This window comes from Haliaeetus leucocephalus, unplaced genomic scaffold (assembly GCF_000737465.1).
Source record: "Haliaeetus leucocephalus isolate CR32 unplaced genomic scaffold, Haliaeetus_leucocephalus-4.0 Scaffold417, whole genome shotgun sequence".
In the NCBI taxonomy this organism is placed as follows: domain Eukaryota; kingdom Metazoa; phylum Chordata; class Aves; order Accipitriformes; family Accipitridae; genus Haliaeetus; species Haliaeetus leucocephalus.
In genome coordinates this window covers 5769081-5793616 of record NW_010972853.1, presented here as the reverse complement: position 1 = coordinate 5793616, position 24536 = coordinate 5769081, and positions in this window count along the sequence as shown.

Sequence of the window (24536 nt, the reverse complement as noted above, 5' to 3'; positions counted from 1 at the left end):
TTTCTGTTGTTGTTGCTTGTGGTTTTTTTAAACTAAAACTGTAAAGTCATTGAAGACTGGCAGGAATCTACCCCATTTGATTGTTTGTGTTGAAAAAATGAGCATACTGCTCACCAACCAATAAATAAAACAGCTTCAGAATACGAGCCTGATCCTGGAAATATTCAATCCCACGTTAAATACTTAAAAACTCGACTCATTCCACTCAGGCCAGAGAGGTTATTTGTGCTAGTTAAAATTCTCCTGTGCTTGCAGGAAACATCATATGATTAAACCTGCAAGTCAAGTGATTGAACTGTCCCTCAATATTAATTTAATTGTGAAAATGATTTTTTACAGAACTTGGTTCACAGTCCTTCTGTTTACCCTTTTCAAAAACTTCTAGTCTTTTTTCACATACCTATTGACAAAACACATTGAACTGTAAAATACAAAGACTTGGAATTGTACAGAATTGGCTTCTAATGCAAATCATCACAGAAGAGACCCAAAGCAGTCCAGGTCTGCTATTTTTTTTCAGACTTTCTAAACTCATCATGTGTGAATGGTGGGAATATGTTTGTAACATGAAGCTATAAATCTGATTTGAATTACTGCATGCAAAAGACAGTGTAAGCTAATACCTATTTTATAGCATTTAAGTAAAAAATCGATATGACTCTTAATAGAATACAGACACAACATTTCCTTGTGGCATTGGAGAGTCATTTGTATTTACTGAATGCTAAATTACAGATTCTGGATGGAGCTGGCTGTGGAACTTAACACAATGTACTCCATAAACGCATTTTTTCACACACACATGTACACACATATGCATATTTATTGCATTAATCTACATAATGGCAAACAGACTTCAGAAAGTTGCAGGAGGGGTCATTCATTTACAGCAGATGAGGCAAGGCAGGAACATGATGAATTGGTTTGTAGGCCCTGAACTGCAGGGTCATAAATAAAGTATCCTCTGGGCTACACTGGGGATCTAGTTCAAAAGAAGAAAAAAAAAAAAAAAGAAAAGGATGATGGTACAAAATGTATTCCTTTCTTTGCTGTTTGGTGCAGTGTTTTCTCCGACACATACCATTTAACTGAGAAATGTTCCTGCGCAATCATAACTTTTAATGTGTACAGTATGATAAACATTGTATTTGCACCACTTCATCACTTCCACTACTACTGCAACAATAAACAAGTTTTCTTCAGTTATTTTATATTAACTAATCTGACGTCACATGTACTTTATAGTTACATATATGGCCAGTATCATTTATATTCTTAGGCAGTCTTAAATATTGATAACATGATATGTGATGGAATCATTTCACAGGGTAATATTAAAAAGACATCTATGTTGTTCTGTTTTATCATTAATACCATAATAAGATATCATGTCCCTTTGTGCCACAAACATACTAGGCAAGCTAGTTAATAAGGATTTAATTTATAGCACAAATCTTTCACAGCATAGAAATTCCCTAAACCTCATCATACTTAACTGCTATGTACAGGGGAAATTAACTGTTTCCTTAGATTAATAAATAGAAAAAGCTATACTCAGTAAAGTAGATACACAGTACTATCTATGAGAATGCCATAGCACAGGTGTTTCATTCAGGTGTAAATCCCCACAGAGAGAATAAGTCCTGGAGTATTTTAGAGAAAAGGGAGAATTTGAGAATGCAGGGGGAAATCTCTTACTTTTTTATATCTACCATCTTGAATCATATCACAGACATGTTTCCTCTCCACCCTCACAAATCTAGTGGATAAACAGAAGATCTGGTATATCAAAGAGGCAGTAGTTGAACACAATCATTGCAACTTTAAACTTGCACACACTTCCTTTCAAAGCTGATAGCCTTCAAAGCATTGGAGAGAGGCACAATGTTATCTTCACTGCTACTCTGAAAATTTAATGTGGCTTTTTCATAAAGGCCTGATAGGAAAAAATGTAGTGGCTATGGGAAAGATTCTTCCTGCTCTGTTTTGAAAAAATTGCAACAGATCAAAATCAAGGTAACCCCTGCAGCTAGCCCTGATCCTCTGGAAACTGACATAAATCACATCAATTTTGTTGTGTTCTGACTTATCTTAAGTAGAAAGGCAACTGTGCCTTCCCAGAATAAGTTGTGATCATAGTGATTATAGGAAGTCTTCCCAGGGCTTCAAGACAATGTCTGAGTAAGGAGGAAAAAAAAACCCCAAAACCAAAAACCGAACAAAAACCTCCCACCATCTTAAAAGCAGAAAATATTGGCACATAATGACGTAGGCTGAAGAGATCAGTACCAGCACAGCAACTTAGAATCATAGAATCATAGAACACTTGAAAAAGAAGAAAGTCAACCACATTACAGAAGAAATTTTTGCAGACCAAAAATATGTAAAGAGGAAAAGCTTGGCCTTCTGGAAAAAAATGTAAAGCTCTCCCCAGGAAATGAGTAATAACTCATGGACTCTTCTTGTTCCAGGGCTGTACCTTGAACTTTATGAATCTAATTTGCTTTGAGTTGTGAGTAAGATTTTAGGCTTATTAACAGTATCACAACATACTAATTCTGATCACTGAAAGAAAAATTTCTAGAGAAGTGGGAGAGCCCAGTTTTCTTCATATAAGCAATGTGACCACTTATTAGTTAAGTAAAATGTTTTGTGTTTTCAATGGGCTTGAACCACATAAATGAAGTTCTCATCATTTCTCTCTGTCATTTTCTTTATAAAGTAAAACATCTAATTGTTCCTATTCTACAGATGAAGAAACTGAGGCGCAGAGACTTCTTTTACAAAAGTATAGGCATTTTGGGAATAGGAAACCAGGCTTAGAACCTGAGTTCCCTCATTTCTAGTAAAACAGTCTATCCAGTGGGCCACATTTCTTCCTATAGTTGACACTCTACACAGCTGCTATACAATGTCAGTTGGGGTTTTATTTTTCATTAGTTTGCACGCCATCTGTCCTGTGAGTGAAAAACAAGAAGCTATTTAAACATTCCTCTCCACTGATCTCTTTCCTTCCTTCCGTCCGCCAATGGGCTGGGGAACAGAATGGTTTTGAAAATTACAGTTTACATAGATGCATGGATATACATATAACTTACAACAATGTCCCCTAAGAATCCTGTGACCACTTAGAAAAAATGCCTTTTGCCCCCTTTTCAAGGAAAATACTGTCAGGTTAGGAAACCAATCACAACATTCCTGATCTCCTGGGTAGGGAAGTTATTGAAGCTATTACATAATACTGCATTACTATATATACTTATGCAATATATGTCTCTTTTCCTGCCCACTCCCTCTCTTTCTCTTTTCCTCCCTTTCTCCCCCATCTCTCTCTCTCTCCTTCTCTCTCTATTCCTGTCCCTCTCTTTCCCTCTCAGTAATTGTATTTATTTTATTGAGTCAATGAATGTGGCAAAAGACATGCAAAACAACTATTAGATCACAGATGTCTGTCTCCTTGCCACTGCAGGATATATCTGTAATCCCAAGATAGCAAATGTATCTCCTATTATACAGAAGCTGAACTTAATCTTGGGGCTTTGTCAGACAAGCTCTGGCCGTTCTTTCTAGGATAATTTGTATATCATCAGCCCTGGCTGCCTGTCTTCTATTTCTGCAGAAGGTTAGGGACTGAAGATGTTAAGAAAAGGAGATACATGTTCGTGCCCTAGCATGGCCACCAGAGAAAATAGTTAAGATGAACACAGGCTGAGCTGTGGATACATACTGCTTTTTGCTGACTCTTCTATAGGGGCTTTAAGCTATAGCAAAGAATAGAGCAGTCAGGTGTAGGTAAAATCTTACACCAATGCAAAAAGATCTGCCAGAGCCCATCTGTGGAAGCTCTTCATCATATGCTTTGGGCCTTTCTCTCCTGCTGTACACAGGCAGCTCTAAATGGGTTGAGGAAAGGTGAATAATTTTTCAGTGGAGGCCAAAGACATACATCAGGCAGTAAAATGGCTGACTATTTTGCCTTATCAACCACTCACATAGTGAGTACAAACCTTGATGCATACTGAATGTGGATTGGGTGCAGCCCAATGTGTCGTGGCAGCAGTGTTTACAAAACTTTCAAGTACTCAGACATACAGGTAAATGGGTGCAGCCAAGAGGAAAAGCTGTTGTAGCTGTGTATTCTTAAAGAGGGTATGAAGGTGCTCTGACCTATTGATCCTGGACATCTCTTGGGAGCTACCAACATAAGAGATTTCCCTTTGTCTAATCAAGATAATATGTTTTCAGTACAGCTTTGTCCAAGAGCTGTCTTCTACTTTGGAACCTGCTCTCTGCTTTTGTTGGAAATATCCAGCTTTTGCTGGATACCTGGCAAGTTCTGGCTTTCTATGAGCATTTTGGTTAAAAATGTAGGTAAAAAAGTTTACATTGGAAGGAGAAAAAAAGGGTCCTACACGTTCTGGGTTTGTTTAAATTTCTGATCTTCTGAAAGAAAGTTTATGTTGAATGCCTGATAAACTCTTATTGATCCATGACTAACAGAGGTTTATATTATCAGTGACTGATTTTCAGGGAGCTGAACCCTTGTAGCTCATATTGAGTTTAACTGTCTCTCTGAGTACTTGAAAGTTCTGTAAACCCTGCTCCCACTATACATTAGACCAGTGTATTTTTAACATTGGTCTTGTGATAAGTTGGCAAATTCTAAGTCATGTTGCTTGGTACATATCAAATCCTTATGAATTTTTATTTCCCTTTAGAATCATGTAATTCAAGTTAAGAGTTCTCACATATTCTGTAGCAATGGGAATATGGAATGACTCTTTGGACTTCTAACTTCTAAATTTGTTTCATTAACAGGAAGGAGACCTTCTGGTTTCCTTCAAATATAACATGATATACACCAAATAGATCTTTCAGCTATTGGTGTAAAAAACCCAGTATTAAGAAGCAATGTAATTAGTATTGTTGCTAATTATCAGAAGACATTGGTTACTCCAGTTTATTGTATTCCTTTTAGCTGACTGGTTAATCTGCCAGATCTTAGAGAAATACCTGTTGTTGTTAGCTGTGATGTAAATACTTTTTTACTTTCTGAGCACATATTTTACTGTAATATCCTAAATTATAGGTTTGGTATGCTTCTGGCAAGCAGTTACAGTTTATTTATTATATCCTTGGATTCAAATAGAAACATTACATATGATGAGAACTTTTCAGAACTTGTAAACCAGTTTGTGATTCTGTTCTGGCTTTTTGAAATACTCTTAGTTGTGAACAGCAACCCCCATGGACATTTAAAGGGAAAGCAAAATGGAAATAATTTTAGCTTTTTTTGGTAGGATATTTTTCACAGTACGTCAATACGTTCAGCCAAAGCATAAAGCTTTTCTCTGACTTGAGTGCTGATGTCCAAAGAGATAATTTTTGGCTGAAGAGGAAGAGGATTTAGACTCCATAAAATTTGCTTGTCTGGAAGATTGCACCAGGGGAAACAGTCTAGACATACAAACCCTTCTTGCCAGGACTGATTTTTATTCCCAGGCTCTACATGTGGCCTTTTCTCTACTTCCCATTTTTGAGTCTTTAATCTTCCTTTCAGGTCAAGTGGCTATGCATTATTCTGTGTCTTTCTCAGTCTTTGTCTAAGTATGGCATCTAGGAGACTATGCCTTGAGCTATCACACTCATTTTTGAGAGCTTTTTATAATATACTTAATCCTCTTCTTCCATTTCTAGATTAAATAGGCAAATTTATGGGTTTTCTTCATCTCCTTCAAAGGTGAATATATTGCAGAGGAAACCTCCCAACATAAATCATAGCTGAATCATTTCAGTTTAGCTGCTAGAGGCTTGGGTGGTCCTGTGGTTTGCAGGTTAAGATATTAGCACATCCTTAGTATGATAAGGGATGTACAAACAGCTACGCCCACTCTATCCAGGGGTGATTCATTTAACAGAGGGGAGCGGACATTTCCGCAGCTGTCCTCCTGAGGGGATGTACAGCAGAAAAGCAGGGTTAATCACCACTGGGAGTTCCATAGAAGTTCTACAAATGGAAGTTGCAAGAAGGACATCTGAATCAGTGTGTCCCCTGGCCGCCCTGCCTACATCCCTTTACACATAGTGCTATGCTCTTTAGAGGACTGTGCTAGCACTTTCTCGTCTCTCAGGGTTATTTGTTGTAAGGCGTTTCTGCTGCTGAAGGCCTTCTCAAGGAAAGCTCCTTTCACTTCCAGCTCTGGGATGTTTGGCATAGAACCAAAAAGAGTATGGTTCCCCTGCTAATTAGAAGATGCTCAGATGTTACTAGTGCTGTTTACTGTGCGTCCAATTCTTGATGAACCAATAAATGCAAATGATAGAAGAAACATAGTAGAGATGTGACAGGGATAATTCCCTTGATGAAGACTTGACAGATACGTAAAGAACTTAAAAACATGAAATTTAAAATAATTAGGCTCTTTGATTAAACAAACAATCAATCAAATTGCTCTTTTATTTTATTCTTTCTTTCCCAAATAACACTTTTAAAACACCAGCTTATTTGGGGTGTTGTAGCCTTACCAATAACATACGTAGAAGAGTGTTTCAACTTGGCTAATTCTCACAGCAGCTGGGAGGCAACAAGTTTTAAAGATTGGAAAAGAAATCTTCATTAAAAAGCACAATGACACTTAGGCCACCAACCAACTTCAAGGTGACAGTACCAAGTCTTTCACCTTCTAGCTCTTTGTTTTTCTGTTCATTCCACATCACAGAGCAACTATAGCAATGTTAAATGGATAAAGCCAAAGCTCATATAGAAGTCAATGAGCTACAGTTTACAGCTTGTGGGTCATCTGCCCTGTAAATCCCAAGATCTGCTTTTGAGCATAGACAAATAGAGGAGAGAAAAAGCCGAGGAACATTCTCTCATAACAGCATTCTTTCCGTTACAAGGGTAAAAATATAGATACAATCAACACTGCTTTTAAAAGGCCTGGAATTGAATTAATAACATTTCTTGCTAGGTTTTTGGCCACTGCTGGAAAAAAAGTGGCGACTAGGTGATGAACTTATAATTTTGGCAAAAACTTCTGGGGCAATTGTCTGTGTTCACTGTGAGCTGTGGCTTCTGTTCTCTTCACAGCGCCTCTCCTGCTAAAGGAACTGTGTGACTGTAAGGAATCTGCCTAGGAGCCAAAAGTCTTTAGAGGTAAGTCTTCTATTGTGTACTTTTATAAGGAAAGAAGAAAATTTTGTCCCTTAACAAAAGCTCCATCCTACTCTAAAGCAATTTCTCAGGCACACAGACTGTGTGGGAATCTGGCTCTGGTTTCAGTGAACTTTTTTTCTTGCTTAAACTTAAGCAAACCTTAGGATCAGGTTACTGATCCTAAAACAACTATTCTCTTTTCTTTTTGAAAATACTGTATTTTGCTTTGTTAAACTTTACACCTGAAATGTTTGTGCAACTGATCTCTAAAAGAAAATAATAAATCTCATCTTCTGTGACCACAGAAAGTATGGACAATTCAGAATAAGAATACTGTACAAAATGGGAGGAGTACCTTGACTCAGAGAGCCACTTCACCATCACATAGTGCTCAAAAAAGACAAACTTATAAAGGGAAAACTAGACTGATGTTATGAGCCATGAACTTTCCTATTTAGCCCAAAACCAAAGGGTGTCATTCTTTTCTTGCTGTGTGAACAGTACAGAAAAAGGTAGTAAAGGGCTACAACTAGTATCATAGTAATGTTTATAGCAGAAAATATTTGCAATTACATGATCAGAAAAGCAGGTAGCAACAACAATCCCCAGTCAGGTGTTTAGGTGTGAACTTTACCCAAGGCTTGCGTGCATCAGTTAGGATTTGAACTATGCCACTGAGAGGGTGCAGATAAGACACAATCTATATCTGTTCTTCTTAGACATTTCTGATTAGATAGATTATGGTGATCCCTGTAGCACCAAGTTTTAAAAAGGGTGTTTTCACACCCAGCTAGATCTTGACAATCTTCCAAGCAGACCACACATACCTCTCAAGAGAAAGAGACAGCCTTGTAGCTATGACAAAGTCCTGCTGCCCTTGGCGAGTTCTGCAGATCCAGAGACCAGAGGAAGTTAGATGTTCAACCAGGGGTATACCAGTAAAGGAATGGGATTAAAGTACGTATTGCTTTAGTGCCAAATCTATGAAAAATATTGAAAAAGTTACTAGAATTGGAGATATAACACTCCTCTAGTATGTACCTTCCTTTCTGGAGTAATTTTTCAGTTTTGGGAGCTCACTTGCTTTGACCCCTTTTTGGACACATCATTGGCAGAAAACATGTGACTTCTGTCAGGACAAGACAATTTTGGCTTTCTATTGTCCCCACACAATCTGCAGGGGTAGTGACCAGAGCATGTCTGTCCATTTAAGATTTTATTGCCACGAGGTAGAAAAACTGCAAATAAGCCTTAAAATAATGACCGAACATCAGAAGAAATCCTTCTTATTTCTGTAAAGGAACAGAGGAGTGAAAAATTGATCTCTCTCCAACCTTGATCACTTTTCCCCTTGGAAGCTCCAGGGATTTGTTCAGGGGCCTGTGATTTTGGGAAACACAAATATTTCTCAGACAACTTGGATTGGCAAAATGCTGTTAAAAAAAATCCCAGATAGTTATAAAAATGTGGCTATGCTGTCACACTAAGCATTTCTAAATGAATGTTCACTAGCAGTTCTGATGCAGTGATTTCATCTCTTAATGCTGGGCATGCTTTCAGGGCAAAGTAGAGTAAGCAAGACTATAGCCTGCAGGGGCTGCTGTCATGCAAGAATAATTATACTAGGATGGAACAAACAATCAAACTGTAAGGACAGATGTTGTTTGGTTTTGGTTTATGTTAAGGGCTAAGTTTATGTTCCACATTAACAGAAACAGTATCTTTTTGTGGAAGTCTTGGGATACTTTCCAGAACTGAGTAAGAACTAAGGCATATACTTTTCAACATGTTGGAATCTCCTATCTGAGAGGATGTCCTGTTTACATTTTGTGCTCTAGCTAAGTAATTATGCTGCATGAGTGCTCCAAAAATGAGGTGAAATATAAGAAGGGAAGATGGCTTGAAATGGATTTTCACACAAGTTTGAAAAATGACACTTGCGTGACCCCTGTCATCAAACCATTTGGGATTAGTCCTACAAAGGTATATATTTAACGAGAATAGGCACTCAGAAGGGAGAGGCCTTGGCATCCATGGAATGTATTTTGGGTGGTTTAAAACTTTTTTCATCTTCTTTTCAGAAAGAAAATAGGGAGTGTCTGATAATGTGGCTCACAGCCAGTCTCATTTTATGAGATGACCTGTGTAGGTAACCGAACATGATGAATCTAATACTAGCATAATGCAGCATCTAGGAGTAGCAAAACTAATAAAGCAAGAGGGATAGATTCTCATTTATATCATCCATTTGTAACTTAAAGGCTTTCTATATCAGAACGGTAAAATATTGTACAGGATTTACATTATATGAGATGAAAGGCAGAAGAAAATCAAGCTTACTGTTTTAAGGTTGGAATTAATTTTTGCATGGGGTGGCAATTATTTTTTGGTGAGAGGAGAAACAACTTGTAATCAAACGGGTGACAAAGTGGCAAATTCAGAGATTAGTTTGAATTTATTTTAATATTAGCAGAAATCTAAAGAAATGTTGCTTTTATAAATACCATAGTGTGTTGTGCTTTCTGTAGCTGAGGTGTGGATCAGGGTTGTTACAAAATTATATGGTTGTGGCTCTGTTATCTGGCTCTCTTGAAGTTCACAGCCCTCATTCACCTGGTAAACTGGTCTCCAGCCAGTGATGACTACTAGATTTAGTGATGGGAAAACTGAGATGTAAATCCAAGAAAGGCTAGAAAGAAGTCACATTGATTTAACACACCTTGTTCTTTTATTTTTATATTGGTCTGTATTACCAGAACATGTGGGAATCCTTTTCATGAGCCCAGTCAAATTGCTAGCTTTTTAGGCAGTGCATAAACAGAAAGAAAAGGATGCTTCCTGCTACCCACCCCCAACCAAAAGAATTTCAATTTTGAACACAGGCAAAACATAGCAGACTAATGGGAAACTACCTAAAAGATTATAATAGTGAATATGGTATGTACTGCTCCTGCACACCCACAGCTTAACTGCTGTCAAGATTTGGTAGACTTCCAGGAAAAGGAAAAATTTAAGGCACAGTCTGATAAAGTGTTAATTTTTAAATGTTTATGGGGAGCTTTTCAACCCTGTCCAAGGGATACTGATGGGCACACTTCTGTTCTCACTGTGACCTCCTGAAGCTAACTAAAATTAACAAACCTTCATTCCACCATCCGGGACTAGCCCTCTCTCTCTGTATGTAGATAGATGTATAGATGCAAGCCTTATAAGAATTTTTATGTTAGGAATGTTATTCAGGGCCAAATCCTGGCATTGTTATTCATCTGGGTTTCCACTTGACCTGATGCTTCTCACATTCACTTTAGTAGCATATTATCTTAAAAGTCCTTATGTATAATTGCATGCAAAATGAAGTCCATTGACACAAATCAGTTTGAGCTCTGAATAACATAAAAAAAGACTTTTCCTGGGAATTAGTGCAAAAGAATAGGTGATGGGGCTGCTTAAAATAATAAGTTCAGTGTATCTATTATACACAAAGAGCCTTCCTAATATGACATTCACATTTATTTCTAATTAAAAATTTTAGAAATCTAGATCTCTCTGTCTGAGCTTTTATGTGGTGCCCATCATCCCTGCTTCTGAGAAAATGAGAATAGTTCATTGTATGTACTATGAGGTCTGCCAGTGTTATCTATGAAATATGGGAACTAGTGGTATAATAAAATGCACTGCAGAACTCTGAAAGCCCTTGATTCTATATTTACATCTCTGAACAAGCTCACTTTGACTCATAGCTCCTTAATTAGAGGCATAGTCGTTTTCTTTTCTGTAGGGCATTTTTTTACCCTCACAATACAAGCATACATTTGGTAACTAATACCAGCAATTAGCCTCATCTGCTATGTAAATGAGTGTAATTGCAATTAAATACTTTAGTGGGCCCGAAGGGAAAACATGCAATCATTACAAAGTAAGTAGGAGTACATGGTAAAGGGACTTTTAGGAGTGCTAGCAGAAGTGCTTTTTCCCTGTGGTGACTATGGTCCTTTCCATTGTTAGCTATTTCTTCAGCAGTTTAGAACCTGGTTCAAAGGGTATTTTTTCCTCTTTTTCATTGAGAACTGTGAAAAGCGTAGAACAAAGAATGACACGCTTGATGAAGAAATTATCTTCAAGGTTCTCCATCTGAGCACCACAAAGCAGGATACCAAAAACAACACTGGGAAGTTCCTGGATTGGGTTTATTGCCACAGATTTGTTGAAATCAATGGCTATGACAGTTTTACACCAACTAAATAACTGTGTCACTGAATATGTCTACATTATTCTCTGTCTTCCACAAGAGCTGTCACTGGCATACTGCAGGCAGCCTGTCCGGATGGTATTTGATGGTATACTAAACACAGCATAGAGATACCAGCAGTGTACAATGCACTAAGCTTGGACTTGACATTTGAACAAACTGCAAAGCTAATCTGGAGTGCGTCCTCTCGAAAGCTAATACAGATGCATGGTCAGATATAACTCTATGGTGTAAATATGACTCAAACTTCTCATTTGCATATCCTATCTACATAATTTTGCATCTGAGTTAATAAGTTTCAAGTGCCAAATCCACATTTTGAAGCGTAATTATTTATCTCTAATTTCTTCCATTAGTTCAGGGTAACGGAATGATCTGTTAAATCTGAGTTGCCCGAAATTTCTTAAAGACCTGCAGCGAGGCATCTCTATTGATTATGTGCAAATGCCTGAATAGAGCTGAGGCAGCCTAGCCAGATTATAAAAATGTTTCACCTCCTAAGAAAGAGTTTCACCCTCCTTTGGTATAGGGCATCACTGAATTACTCATTCTGTCTTTAAAATTTCCTAAGGGCGCCTGGAAGTATTTACTCTTCCTCGGATGGACACTGCAGCAAACAATTTCCATAAGCTCTAGCTTTACTACTGCATTTAAAAAAAATATAGAAATTTACTAATGAGACATTTTGACCTGCCATTTTGTTCACAAATTATATTCAGTGGAAGTGTTAAGTTTTGATCAAATTTAAGCACAGCGGCTGCTGATCCTTCTTATTGCATCTTGAAAAGATGACTGGGTAGGACTGATTGTCATCTTAAAAATATCATACACAAATAGTCTATTCATGGCTTGGATTAACATTTGTTCTTTTCTTTTTTTAAGCCATTATTCCTTGATTTAAGTATAGGTCTGTATTTCTGATTAAGGACATCTGTGTTAGGGAGCGCCAAGGGAAGGTGCTGCTCCCTAAAGGAGAGTGGCCAGCAGCCCAGCATGATAATAACAAGGCCAGCAGAGGCAGTGGCCTCACTGACAAGGGTCCTGTCCAACAGCACCAGAGTGAGGCAAACAGGGCAGGCCCAGTGATAGTGAGCAGGCTCAGACAGGAGTCCAGATCTCCAGACAAGTCCACTGTAATGAGGCATGTCCGAGGTCAGGCCAGGAAGTCAGCCCATGGGTCAGGGTCAGAATCCAGATCCAACAGCGTCCAGATCAATAGCTGCAAGGCAGCCCTGTTACGAGGCAAGCATGGCAACCTCCGCTTAAAACCATCTCCCAACCAAAGGGCGTAGGAACTCCTGCTGCAGCTTCTACCAGCTTTTTCTCAAAGATCTCCAAGGCTAACTGGAGCTTCTCAGACAGATCTCTCTTTTCAGAGAGCTGGCCTTGAGTGCACAATGTTAAACTTCTAGGAAATGTTAGTGTGCTCTGGGCTCTGACAATCTGCTAGACTGGAAGGTTGCTTTACCTAGGAGAGCACTTCAAGACCATTCTGTTTATAAGTAGACACTTGTCTATCCTGGAAAATATTAGTAGAATAGTGAGAAGAACACACCAACTTAAGTTCAGGCTAGGCAAGACAGAAACAAGGTACCAAGAACAGGATTACCTTTTGATAGTGGTGGTGCCTGAGTTCTACATCTTGTTGAGACATATTGTCTGTATGAATCAAGATCCTGCTGGCTTATTCTTATTTAACCACTGGACCACTGGAATTTTTCTCTGTGATATATAAAGTAATTTATTTTTACATGCTCAGACAAGGTATTTGTGTCCATCCCTCTCTCAGGATGACTTCAGAACACCAAGTGCAGTGCAACTCACGTAGTCTCACTTGCAATCTACCAGGAAAAAAAAAAAAACATTAAAGGAAAGTCTTGATTGCAAACTACTGTTCCAAAGTTTCCACAGATTGCTTAATGTGATTCAGTAATGTAATGAGAAATAATAAACTACTTGCCATGGGTATCCCTTGATTAATATCTTTCTCATATGAATGAATGCATTCACAATTGGTGACAAAAATACTGCTACTGAGGTTTAAATTTTCATAGTTGGTAGAGTGATCTCTCTCCAGTAAAATATTATTTCCTAAATTCAAAGGTGTTTTATCTGGTAAGCTTTGAAGATGATAACCTGCTTGCATAAACAGTTTTACACTATCCTTCACAAGGAGTCTTTTTTTTGTTCATTAACTAGAACTAATGGAAAAGTAGTTATGAAACATTTCAGGATGTGGGCTTTCCAGAGTCACAACTATAAGAATTACAGTTGGGTGGTGTTGTATTTTACCTCTTCCACTTAGAAATCCATTTTAGAGCTTCTGGCCATGGAAAAGTGATCACTGAAATTTCTTCTATTGTTGATGTATATCAGTCAGTTTAGGAAACTCTGTGCTGTTCTTGTCTTAAAAGGATGTGACTGTCCTGTCAAATAATGTAATTATCATTGCATGTTTCACCAAAATATCTGGAGCGTCATTATTGAGGGTGACCATCACTGTAGAAGCTGAGTTCAAACTCATTTATCCATATGTCAACCCAGAACTATTCTTTACTGAGAACTAGTATCCCAAAGCATCCTATATTCCACACAAGAAATTTTGGTGGGTTTTATAGTTTTTAAGGTAAACATGTTGATTAAAGACAGACTTTCACAATTTAGTATGCAACACATTCTTTCAGTTACCCATGTATTTGTGTAGATAGAGAGTAGGAACAGAATGTGCTTAGCAGAGCAGTATATAAATTTTTGAGAAGAAAAGAATTCCTTAGAATCATAACAGTGGTTTCAGGCCACTAAAGTGAAATTCAGAAAAGTAGCAGGCTTTTTTTAGGACTCAGAATTCAGAAGTGATTAAACAAAGGTTAAGGTTCACCATATTGCTTTGATAAGTAGCCTTAGCAATTGTTTCCTATTCCAGGGATCTTTGAATTTAAGATCTTCCTCTGTTTAATGTTATGCTAATTGCAGGCACAACACATCTTTAGAATTGAACCTTTTTCCATAAAATTTGAGTTTTAATAGTGGTGAAGAAATTAAAATTAAAAGTCAATGTTATTGGTTTGGGTCTGTGGAACATAATTTAAAGGAATTGGAATTCAGGCCACAGCCTGGATTGTAATTTTTAGGAAAGGATTTGCACAGAAATGTCGGCTATAAGCCCTGTGCTTAACATGTGTCTGTTCTGTGTGAACTCGTATTCACCTTAGCCCTGTGGAGCACAAACTTTTTCTTCCAGCCAGCTGCAATATTCAGCCTGTTTGTAACCTCCTTGTAAGTGGAATTGTTTCAGCCTTTCCCCTGCCGACAGCAAAACGTAAACATGAGGCACATTAAAATGGAAACAGGATCCTGGTCCTTTCTGCTTCTCAGTTTTATTTAGCAGTGACCTTTAACCCTCATTAAGATACTTTGGAAAGTTTGGGACTCCTTTTTTTGTATGGCTCACTGTGGGAATATTTAGGTTTGTTATGTTGTTTTTCTTTTCAAAAATATTTAAATGCCTTGGGCAGTTGTGTAAAAAATAAAAACCCCACACTTATTCTAAAAAAAAATGTCTGTAGACAATATTTCACAGAATATACTCTGGTCATTACAGTCATCTCATAGAGATAAGGCAAACAGTGACATCCAAATTCTACTCAAGAGGAGTATCAATGCACACCAAAGTTTTGTCTGGGACAAAACACACATTTATATACACACTAGTAGGCATTAGCCCCAAGCTATATATTAATGCACAGAAAATATCAGATACAGTTGTGTTATCTATGAAAATATGACTCAGATTCATGAATACAAAAGTCACATGCTGGAATTTGTTTAACAGTTTGCAATATATTTCAATAACTAGTTATGTCCTCTGATTTGTTTGCCTTAAAATGTTCCTGACCTGTTGACAAATGTATGCGTGCATCAGAAACATGCCGAGATGTGCTAAACATAATACAAGGTCCAGTGTTAAAAATTTTGCCCAAGGAAGTTTTAAATATCTGATGTCTGCTTTTCCAACCTTTCAACAGAAAATTCTTTCCCTTAAGTTAATAAATTAGTCATGCTTCCTCTGATTTAAATATGTGGAAGAGGAACCATACTGAAACATATGTGATTTGTGCTCCTGGAAAGAATGAAAAATGCCACTGAGATATGTTTAAAGACTGACTTTTGTTGTTGTTGATGGTATTGTTTGCCTTGTTGTTCTTTTATTTTTGTATGTAAGAATTAGCAAAAGAATAGGTGTTAGTTGCATGTTTTAAGAAACTGCATTTCAGTTTCCATTTATGAAGTGAAATAAACTCATCAGAAAGGAAAATATTAGAATTTTTCTTTGACTTTAAGAAAATACCTTCCCAGGGGGTTAAAGTCTTTCCATGATGTTTCTTCTAGTAAAATAGCTGGCAAATTTGTTTCTGTGTTTGTCATTCACTGGAATTCTGAATTATCATTCTATTTTACATCCTGCTAAAAATCTCATCTTGAAAAATGTGTCATTTTATGCCACATTTTCAGAAAAGTAATTGTATTCAGAATATCTCCCTGCACTTTTCAATTTGATTTATTTTTCTGGTTATTTTCCTTTGTCCTTTGTCCTTTTTCCTTTCTAATGCCAAAATGAACAAAAGAAGTAATATAAAGAGAGAGAGATGTGAAAAAAATGAATGCAAAAAATTCAAAACATCTTTGAGCTTCCATTTATGTATCAGATGGAGAGGTTGTTCCAGATTCCATTCCAAACCAAACTTTTAGAAGGAGTAATTTATATTAATGTATAATGCTTTATTTTCCTAATATCTGAGACTGTAAGATACTTCTCACAGATGCTGTGCTTTTGTCAGATGGAGTTTGGTAATATCTGTTTGAGGTGATGAAAATTCACTTCATCCTTGATAATATGTTTGGACAGCTAAATGCTTTATTGTTAAAAATGTGCTTCTCATTTCCTTCTTGAGACCTTTTGGTTTCAGTGCCTAGTTATTAGGTCTTATATTTGTCTTATTTAGTGTGATTAGATGAAGGCAAAACATGCTATGTCATATCTTTATTTTGAGATTCAAATTGTTTCATTAGAGCTTTTAATCTGATTAGTTTCCCCTGCTTCTTTTATGAAGGTAAACCAACAGCATGCATTCAACTATTCTGATTACAGTGAAATCAGGAGTGAATTTGACCCTGCGGGTCTAAATTTGCAGAATTAAATACTTCATGTTAAGTAGTTTCTGAAAACTGATGGTCATTGGCTACAGTTACATTTTTTCACTAATGAGGTACAGCCTTCCAGATTTAGTACAGATCATCATAATCCATAAATTTTATGTCCATTAATGGTAGCATTTTCACTTTTAATCTTTACTAATACTTGATGGCAAGGATGTAATTCTTTATCAATGATTTTACAGGTTAAATCTAGTTCAGAAAGGAAAAAATAAAAAAATCTGCTGCCATGCTACAGTTTAAAAAGTGACCTTGTCAAAGGTACACATTCTTGCTTCAATTAAATTCAAAGTCAGTTGGTCCCACAGGTAATGCTGAAATGTGTAATGTTAGCAATTATAAGAATACTTTGCAAAAGTAGTTAAAAAAAACTTAAAAAAATCTTTTATGGTATGCTAGTTTTTAAAAAAAAGAAAGACTTTACCTTTATATTAGTGGCCATTTATGAGGTCATTTTGGATTGTACTGTTACATAAAACATGAGGTCAGCAAGTAAGGCTAATTAAATTTTAGTAGGAGCAAAAGTCACCAAAAGGTTTTTACTTTCATCCTACCCAGTCTAAAATAGTGATACAATACACCATTAATAGCCCTGGAATTGCTAATTATTTCAACATGAATAGCAGTATCAGTGCTGTCAGTTTAATTTAATACTTTCCTGAGAATTCCTGAAGAATGCATGATTACTTTTATTATTTTGTAGCTTCAGGAACAAAAAAAAACCCAAGAAAAATCAACCCAAACATGGAAGGAATAGCTGAGAGAAAGTACCTGTTGTAGTCGTGGCTGAGAAATTCTGTGGAAGTTTTCCATCACAAAATGCAGTTCAACTAATTTCAAGTAATTTCAGGGGAACATACCTGTTTCACATAAGTTTTCTTGGGAAGAAGCCAACATTTTTCTCTTTTACTATTTTATTTAAAACAATTTATTTAATAATTTTCATCCATTTTAAGTTTACTGTGTATTAGAGAAAATATTGTTGAGAATTTAGTATTACACTGCTTTTGTATTAAGGAGAAAAAACAATTTTATTGTAACAAAATTTTTTAATGATCCTGAATTGGAATTTTATTTTCCATAAGAATTTTAAAATTGGGGAATTTTGTTCAAATTTGGAGCAGGAAAAAACCATGAAATCTTGGTGTTTCCCTTGGAACTGATAGTTTATTTTTCCACCAGCATAATTCAGTATTTCACCACGCTGTATAGGAGCATTTAACATTAAAAAAATATATGTTCTAGGTTTACAGTTATACACAGCACATATAAAACTTGCAAAATACTCTCATTCTATTACATGGAAGAGTGCATTGGTACTTCTAAAGCCTAACTATGCTGAAAAGTCAAGTTCAGTCTTTAGTCACTAATCCACCTGTGTTTCTCAGAAGATAATATTCTGGCCATTATATTAATGCATAATTTACTTCTTCAGACTAGCCTTTCATGTTCAGGAGAAAATTCAGTGTTGACAATTCCATCTTTGATATTTCTAAATCTCTAGTTATCTTAGTGGAAAAGATTTTCTCTCAAGTGGACTTTTAACTTTCAAAGAGGTGATGTTTAAGAGTACAGCAAACCATTCATTGTTTTGACACCCAAGATTTAAAAAACAGGTGACTTAATAGAGGTTATATTCTGACAGTGGTACAGCAGAATTTTTTAAAATATATTTGAAAAAATCTTGATAATAATTTCTAATGAATGTGGTGACCAGTAAATGTTTCTTTGTTCTGGTTTTACCTTAGTAGATATTACTTCATAAAATGAGTGTGAGCTCTGGGATTGTTTCTTGGTAGGTTGAGAATTCTGCTATGAAACGAGAGATTTTATTTCTCTGTTCTGTTTGTGTTCTGATTAAAACAAAAAGCCCAAGCAGCTAATGGTTTCAATAAAGATTTTTTTTCCCCGATCTGCAAGTAAAATTACTAATGAACATGATGATGAATCTCACTGTAGTGATTTTATTTGTCTACATTTGATATTTGTATAAAAATAAAGTATTTTTATTTGCAGATTCAGCCATTTGAACCCTATTTGGTTTAGAAAAAGTATGTGTTTTGATGTGCAAATGTTTGTGGAAGAGTCTTGTGCATTCCATAAAATGAAAGAATTGACAAGAAAAATCAGATTCTGAAAATATTAACACAAATCCTAATTTCAAGAAAGCCATGATGGGAAAAAGGGGCTGGTTTAAGGTGCAATGAAATATCAGCTATATTTGCCCTGGGAAGATCTTTCCTGAATAGCTCACACTAGATGGAGGTGAAAGAAAGGAGGAATTCAATTCTTCCTTTTCCAACAGAATAACCACAGAACAACCCACCCTTGCAGACTTCAGAAGGAGTAACAGGATACCTGAACCATCTATAGAAAGGATGACTGTTTATCTGGTTACTCTACATGCTCTCTGATAGCACATGTTGTGAGGATTTTTTAGCTGGTGGATTTCCACTGTACACTTGAAGCATAATCAGTCATTTATAGCAGAGATGTTTTGAATTCCCAGGGAATCTCAGTAAGAAGAAAAGAAAGTGCTTTGAATTCCAGTGCAACACCTGATCTGATCATTTTCCCTAATATTCCTGAGCTCACCCCTCACCACCCACACACACTGTGAGATTCCTAGACGTGTTGCTTAATACAGAAGTCCAGCAAAGCAAGCAAAGAAGCTGTCACAGAACCATCTGGCCATTTCTTAATGTGCAATAGAAAACTATCACAATAAAGCTTGCCTTCTTTCAGTGATCCAATGGACATCATCAACTGGTAATTATCACTGCTTTAAAGCAGAGTACGGTTTCTGTTGCCAGTACTGGCCCTTCTGATTTCTCAATATAGCAGCACTTATTTTGATTATGTTTCTCTATATTCATTTTCATAAACAGATGAATAAATATCTGTTCTTAATCTAAGATACTTTCCATACCAAAATAAATATGTGCTATTTGTATTTCAACTGATACTATTCTTTCCATTCTTGCCTACATTGCTGCAGATGATTCAGTAAAAGCTAATGTTTACTAAAATCTTATGGTCTGGTGCATGGAATCTGACAATGCTTTGACATTCTGGTCTAGTAAAGTCAGCATTAATTTTGCCATAGACTTCAATGATTCTGGATTTCACACAAAGGGTATGTCCTCAAAGGACCTTATATGGCTTAAGATGTGAGGTGAAAAGTCTGATTATCCTGGGAACAAGGCATCTCAGCTGGTGAGACACTTCTGTAAATCTATATTTTTAAGAACCATATCTTTAATCATCTAGTGCTGTGGAGCTACTATGGAGGTAAATCTGAATACTTATCAAAAAGATTGTCTATTTTTTTTTAATGGGGAATGAGTATCTATCAACATACTGTCTAAAAAAAGAACATAACAAAGCACCATTTGATCCATTGTTTACTGAAGTCAGTCAGTCTTTTCTTTGATGTTAATAATTAGTGGGTCAGGCTATCACTATCAGTAAAACAGAAACATGGGTCCTACCTTCATGGCTTCTGTTCTTTCAAGCATTTCAAGTTGCTTGAAATTCCTATTGGTTTGACAAGTATACTTGTCTGTCTATAGGTATTCCCTCCTCTGCTCCTCTGACTAGACTGGAGAGGTCAATAGTGAGAAAAAATGTGTACTATTTCTCAGCCTTTCAGTGTGTCCTTTAGAAAGTCTGTATAACATTCACATTTCCCTTCTTTTGGTAAAAATAGCTAATAATTCATCATCAGTGACTAATGAGGTCGTTGTTCCATAAAACTACTAATGTCAGGTGGAGAAAACAAAACAAATTCATTCTGCAACTTTTAAATAAAAAATACAGCTGTACTTACGAAAATAGCACTTTAGATATGGAGTAGTGCAACTAATATCAATAGAAGACTTACATGTTGTTTTGACCAAATTCAGCTTATCTGGCGTATGGGAATACCTTTCAGTCATGAGGAGCATGGGAGCATCCTTCTCTGTAACTGTAGAGCAAGCATGATGAATTTTAGGTTACTACACATGTAACATGAGGAGCTAATCTAGTAGCATGTTTTCATGACTGTACATTGTGATGATGACTGGACAAGTATTTTGTGATTTGATGCAGCTTCTGGCAAAGTGAATGAATGCCAAGATTGCCAGAGCATCAAAGGAAACATTTTTAATTTAAGTATGCATGCTGAGATGCAGCTGTGCCAATACATGCATATTTATTGGATCTGGCCAGGAGGCAAATGCGCAGCTAATTAAACCATAGTTGTGCTGGCGAAGGTTTGATTCTAAAGTCCTAGGTTGTCATAGATTTAGCTGAGATGATTTCGGTGGATCTAGAAGCAATTTAAAAATAAAATAACCCTAGGCAATGTTAAACTTGGACACTTTGATAACCTGGTAGTTTGTTTTCAAAGAGATCAGGATAGGCTTTGGCAGGAGGCATAGCATAGCTCAAGAAAATCACACTGGTATTTCCAGACACTTCCATGTTTTAGTTTAGGTAGCTACTAGATGTTGCATCAGGATGCATTGCTATGACCAAGATGAGCTTAGGAAATAGTTTAGTTGGTAGTTTAGTGAGCCACATTAGTTGAATTATAAACGGGACCCAGACATCTTTCAAGATGCTAGTGAAGGATCTGTTCACAACAGTTTCTTCTCATTAACCAGTAGATAACATGAGTAATCCAGTTTCAGAAAGTCCACTTCTATAGAAGTAAAGTTACAGTAGGCTTTCTAACCATTCACTTCTTTGTGGGGCTTTTGCAAGAAGATGGACATTGTGATATTTTGTTTTGTTTTCTGAAAGGAATGTCTGTGCACTAGAAACTGCACTAAGACCCTGCTTACCCCTGAGTAGGCCAGTGGTTGACTGTCAGCTGCTATTCACTTTCAGGGCCAAATTTTAAACAAGTGGAAGTTTACATGAGAATAATTTATCATCTTTGTAATTTACATGCATTTTTAAGAATCTTTATTATTCCAGGTATGCAGTAAAAGCACTGTACTGAAAATTAGAATTTATAATACAATTATTCTGCTCAGACACATCTGAAAGCCAGGCACTCAGGTGCTTGGTGGCTCTGTAACATTCCCAGGTAGGCAGCATCACCAACCTCAAGCTTTAAAAGAGTCTGTTCTCATATTCTTCCTAATCACAAGACTAACTTAGAATTCATGAAATTTAAAAATAAATGCATAAAAATAAGGTTTTATTATTATTACTTCAGCATTTCAGCCTTAGGGTACACATATTTTAAGGTCTACTCCATGACCATGGGGGCAAGCAATACAGTTAACAAAATAAATAAATGAAAACTGAGTTTAGACACTGACATAATGATATGACTATAGAAACAGGACTTTTAAGAAATACATAACATTTTTCAAGACTGACAGTAAAATCAAGAGAGCTGGAACAGGTACTCACTTGAGTGGGATGTATTACCCCTTCTCATGGGATCTTATTCTACCCCTTCTTCCATGAGTATAGTTAGTAAATTGGTCATTGCATTTTTTATCCCCCTTGAGCGGGCTGTAAGGAAGTATCCTATCTACTCCATGCCAGACTGTGCTCAGATCAACTTACTGTGATGGAATTTAACTGAGAGAAGGAAGGGAGGAGGCAGGAAGAAGTGGTTGAATATAAATTAAAGAAACAAACAAATCTCTGTAGCCTACTATAACCCACAACAAGATTCAGCGTGATTTGTTCTTTCTGCTTGCCTATGTGAGGTGTGTGTGGGGGTTTTAACCTTTTTTTAAAACCTTACAGCATAATATGTGCAGTCAGACAAACAGTTACTTTACACACTGGGTTATTCTGAATAAACATGTTGATTAACCAGAGAAAATCAAACTCTGAGCACCAGTATCATTCCTTCCTGGTCCCAGATTCCCAGCTTGTTTATTTGGTGTCACCCATAGTCTGTCATGGCTGACCTAAAACTATCAGAAACAGCCACAATTGCAGCCAAGCATAAACAAAAATCTGAACTGAAGGTGCAAGGGGACTGCCATTCTAGAGATAAGATCTATTGCTGTAATAGCCCTTGATTATGATGACCAAAGGAAAAAAAAAGAAAAAACCAACAAAACCAAAACACCAAAAACCCAGCAAATACACAGACACATTTCTGTTTATTTATACATGAAGGGAGGGAAGCAAATAATTTACAAAGAGGAAGGCATATAGGGAATAAGGGTTTCATTACATGTCAGTGTTTCTCAACAGTTTATAAAACATGATTTTGTGAAACTAGAGGTTTGCTTGTGGTCTTCTCTGTTTGCTTAATGACATTTTGTAAAGTGCTAAAAATCACATGGAGATAGCAGAGAGAGAAAGAGAATCTGCCAGATGGTTATCTGTTGGTAGAGTGTTTTTCACCCTTCCTTCCACCTACAGCACAGAAGCCTTGGTTTTACACTGAAGACAGATTTGCATTAGAAGATACAACATACAAATAAAAGTCTGATATATTATGCTTCAGGTGTGTGAAAGATGTGTAAATTGCTGGTGACACAGGTAATGAAGGTGACTCCTGTGTGACAAAAACTGACCTGTTATTTAAAAGATGTGATTTTCAGACAATTTTCAGTTTTCATTGCAATCAGATTCTCTGAATTTGTAGGGGTTTCTATAAAAATAGGGAAGAGTAAAAAAGATTTAAAGACAAGCTTTAAAAGTCTTGATGTAAAACAACTGCTTTTGTTGTGGGAAAACCTGCTTGTGCTCCTCTGCACAGTCATGCCAAGGGCTTGATCACTTGGCCATTTTAAAGGTCAGTTTCCTGTCTTTAGATTTAGGGTTACAAAATCCTCTTTAATTCTCAGTATGTTACAAAATTTCACTCATTATTGTTTAAGTAAATGCAATGTTCAAAGGTCAAAACTTAAGTGAGGGTAGTAGTGGGACTTTACAAATGTTGCATTTTACTTTAGGTAGCAGTACTTAGCTTTTTTTTTTTAAAGTTTGCTGAGCAGGTTAAAGGAGGGAAGACGAAGAACTAGATGACTCTACTGGTTTCTTTTATTTTCAAAATGTGTAAATTCAATAGTTTATTAGCAAACAGCTGTCCCGAGAAATTTTCTAAAGATGCTTCATTCAGAAATTACTTTGATTTGACCCATAGCTCTTACACACTTCTGAAAATGTACCTCCGTGTTTTTTACAATTAACAAAACCTTAGATATGTCATGGCTCAAGTAATCTACGTTTCTTCTCTATTTTCCATTTATTTTTTCATTATTTCTCTTTATCAAGCTGTGCTGGCTATTCAATAACATGACATGGAAACTCTTAACACACTTAGATAGGAGCCAAGTACTAGTCATGACTGATAACTTCTTACATGTTAATAAGTGATTTAAATGTTGATTTTGAGGACATTCCTTATTAAAAAAACCTATTTAATAACCATAGAACAGCATGAACTTTCACTGATAATCCCACCTAAAAATGCTTAGATATTAGTTGGCTCTGTCACAACATTGGCATAGGGAATCACCATCTACCTGACCCTTCTGTTTGACTGGAAAGAACTGCAGTGTTGTTCTGTGTTCTGATTATAAGAAATGCCGAAAGTACTAGGAGTTTAAGTATGTTTATAAAAAACTCCAACCTGCTTTTCTGGTTTGAAAGCAATAAAACTTCTGCTTGGAAATAACAAAGATGGGATATGTTCCGTTTGCTTGTTAATTCTTCCTCTGCTTGCCAGTTACACACATGTAGCTCTGCAAAGGGTTATCTTGACACTGGCCTTTACATCAAAATGCATGAGGGGACCCTGGTCTTTACAAAAAAAAGTGGATATGGGGAAGACATCAGAGAATAGCATTTGATGGAACTTTCAAATTCACATTTTGTAATTTCCTGGCCAGGAATAACTTTCTGGAAATGTCCCTTAAAATAAAAACAGCGTACACCTGTGGTGAATGC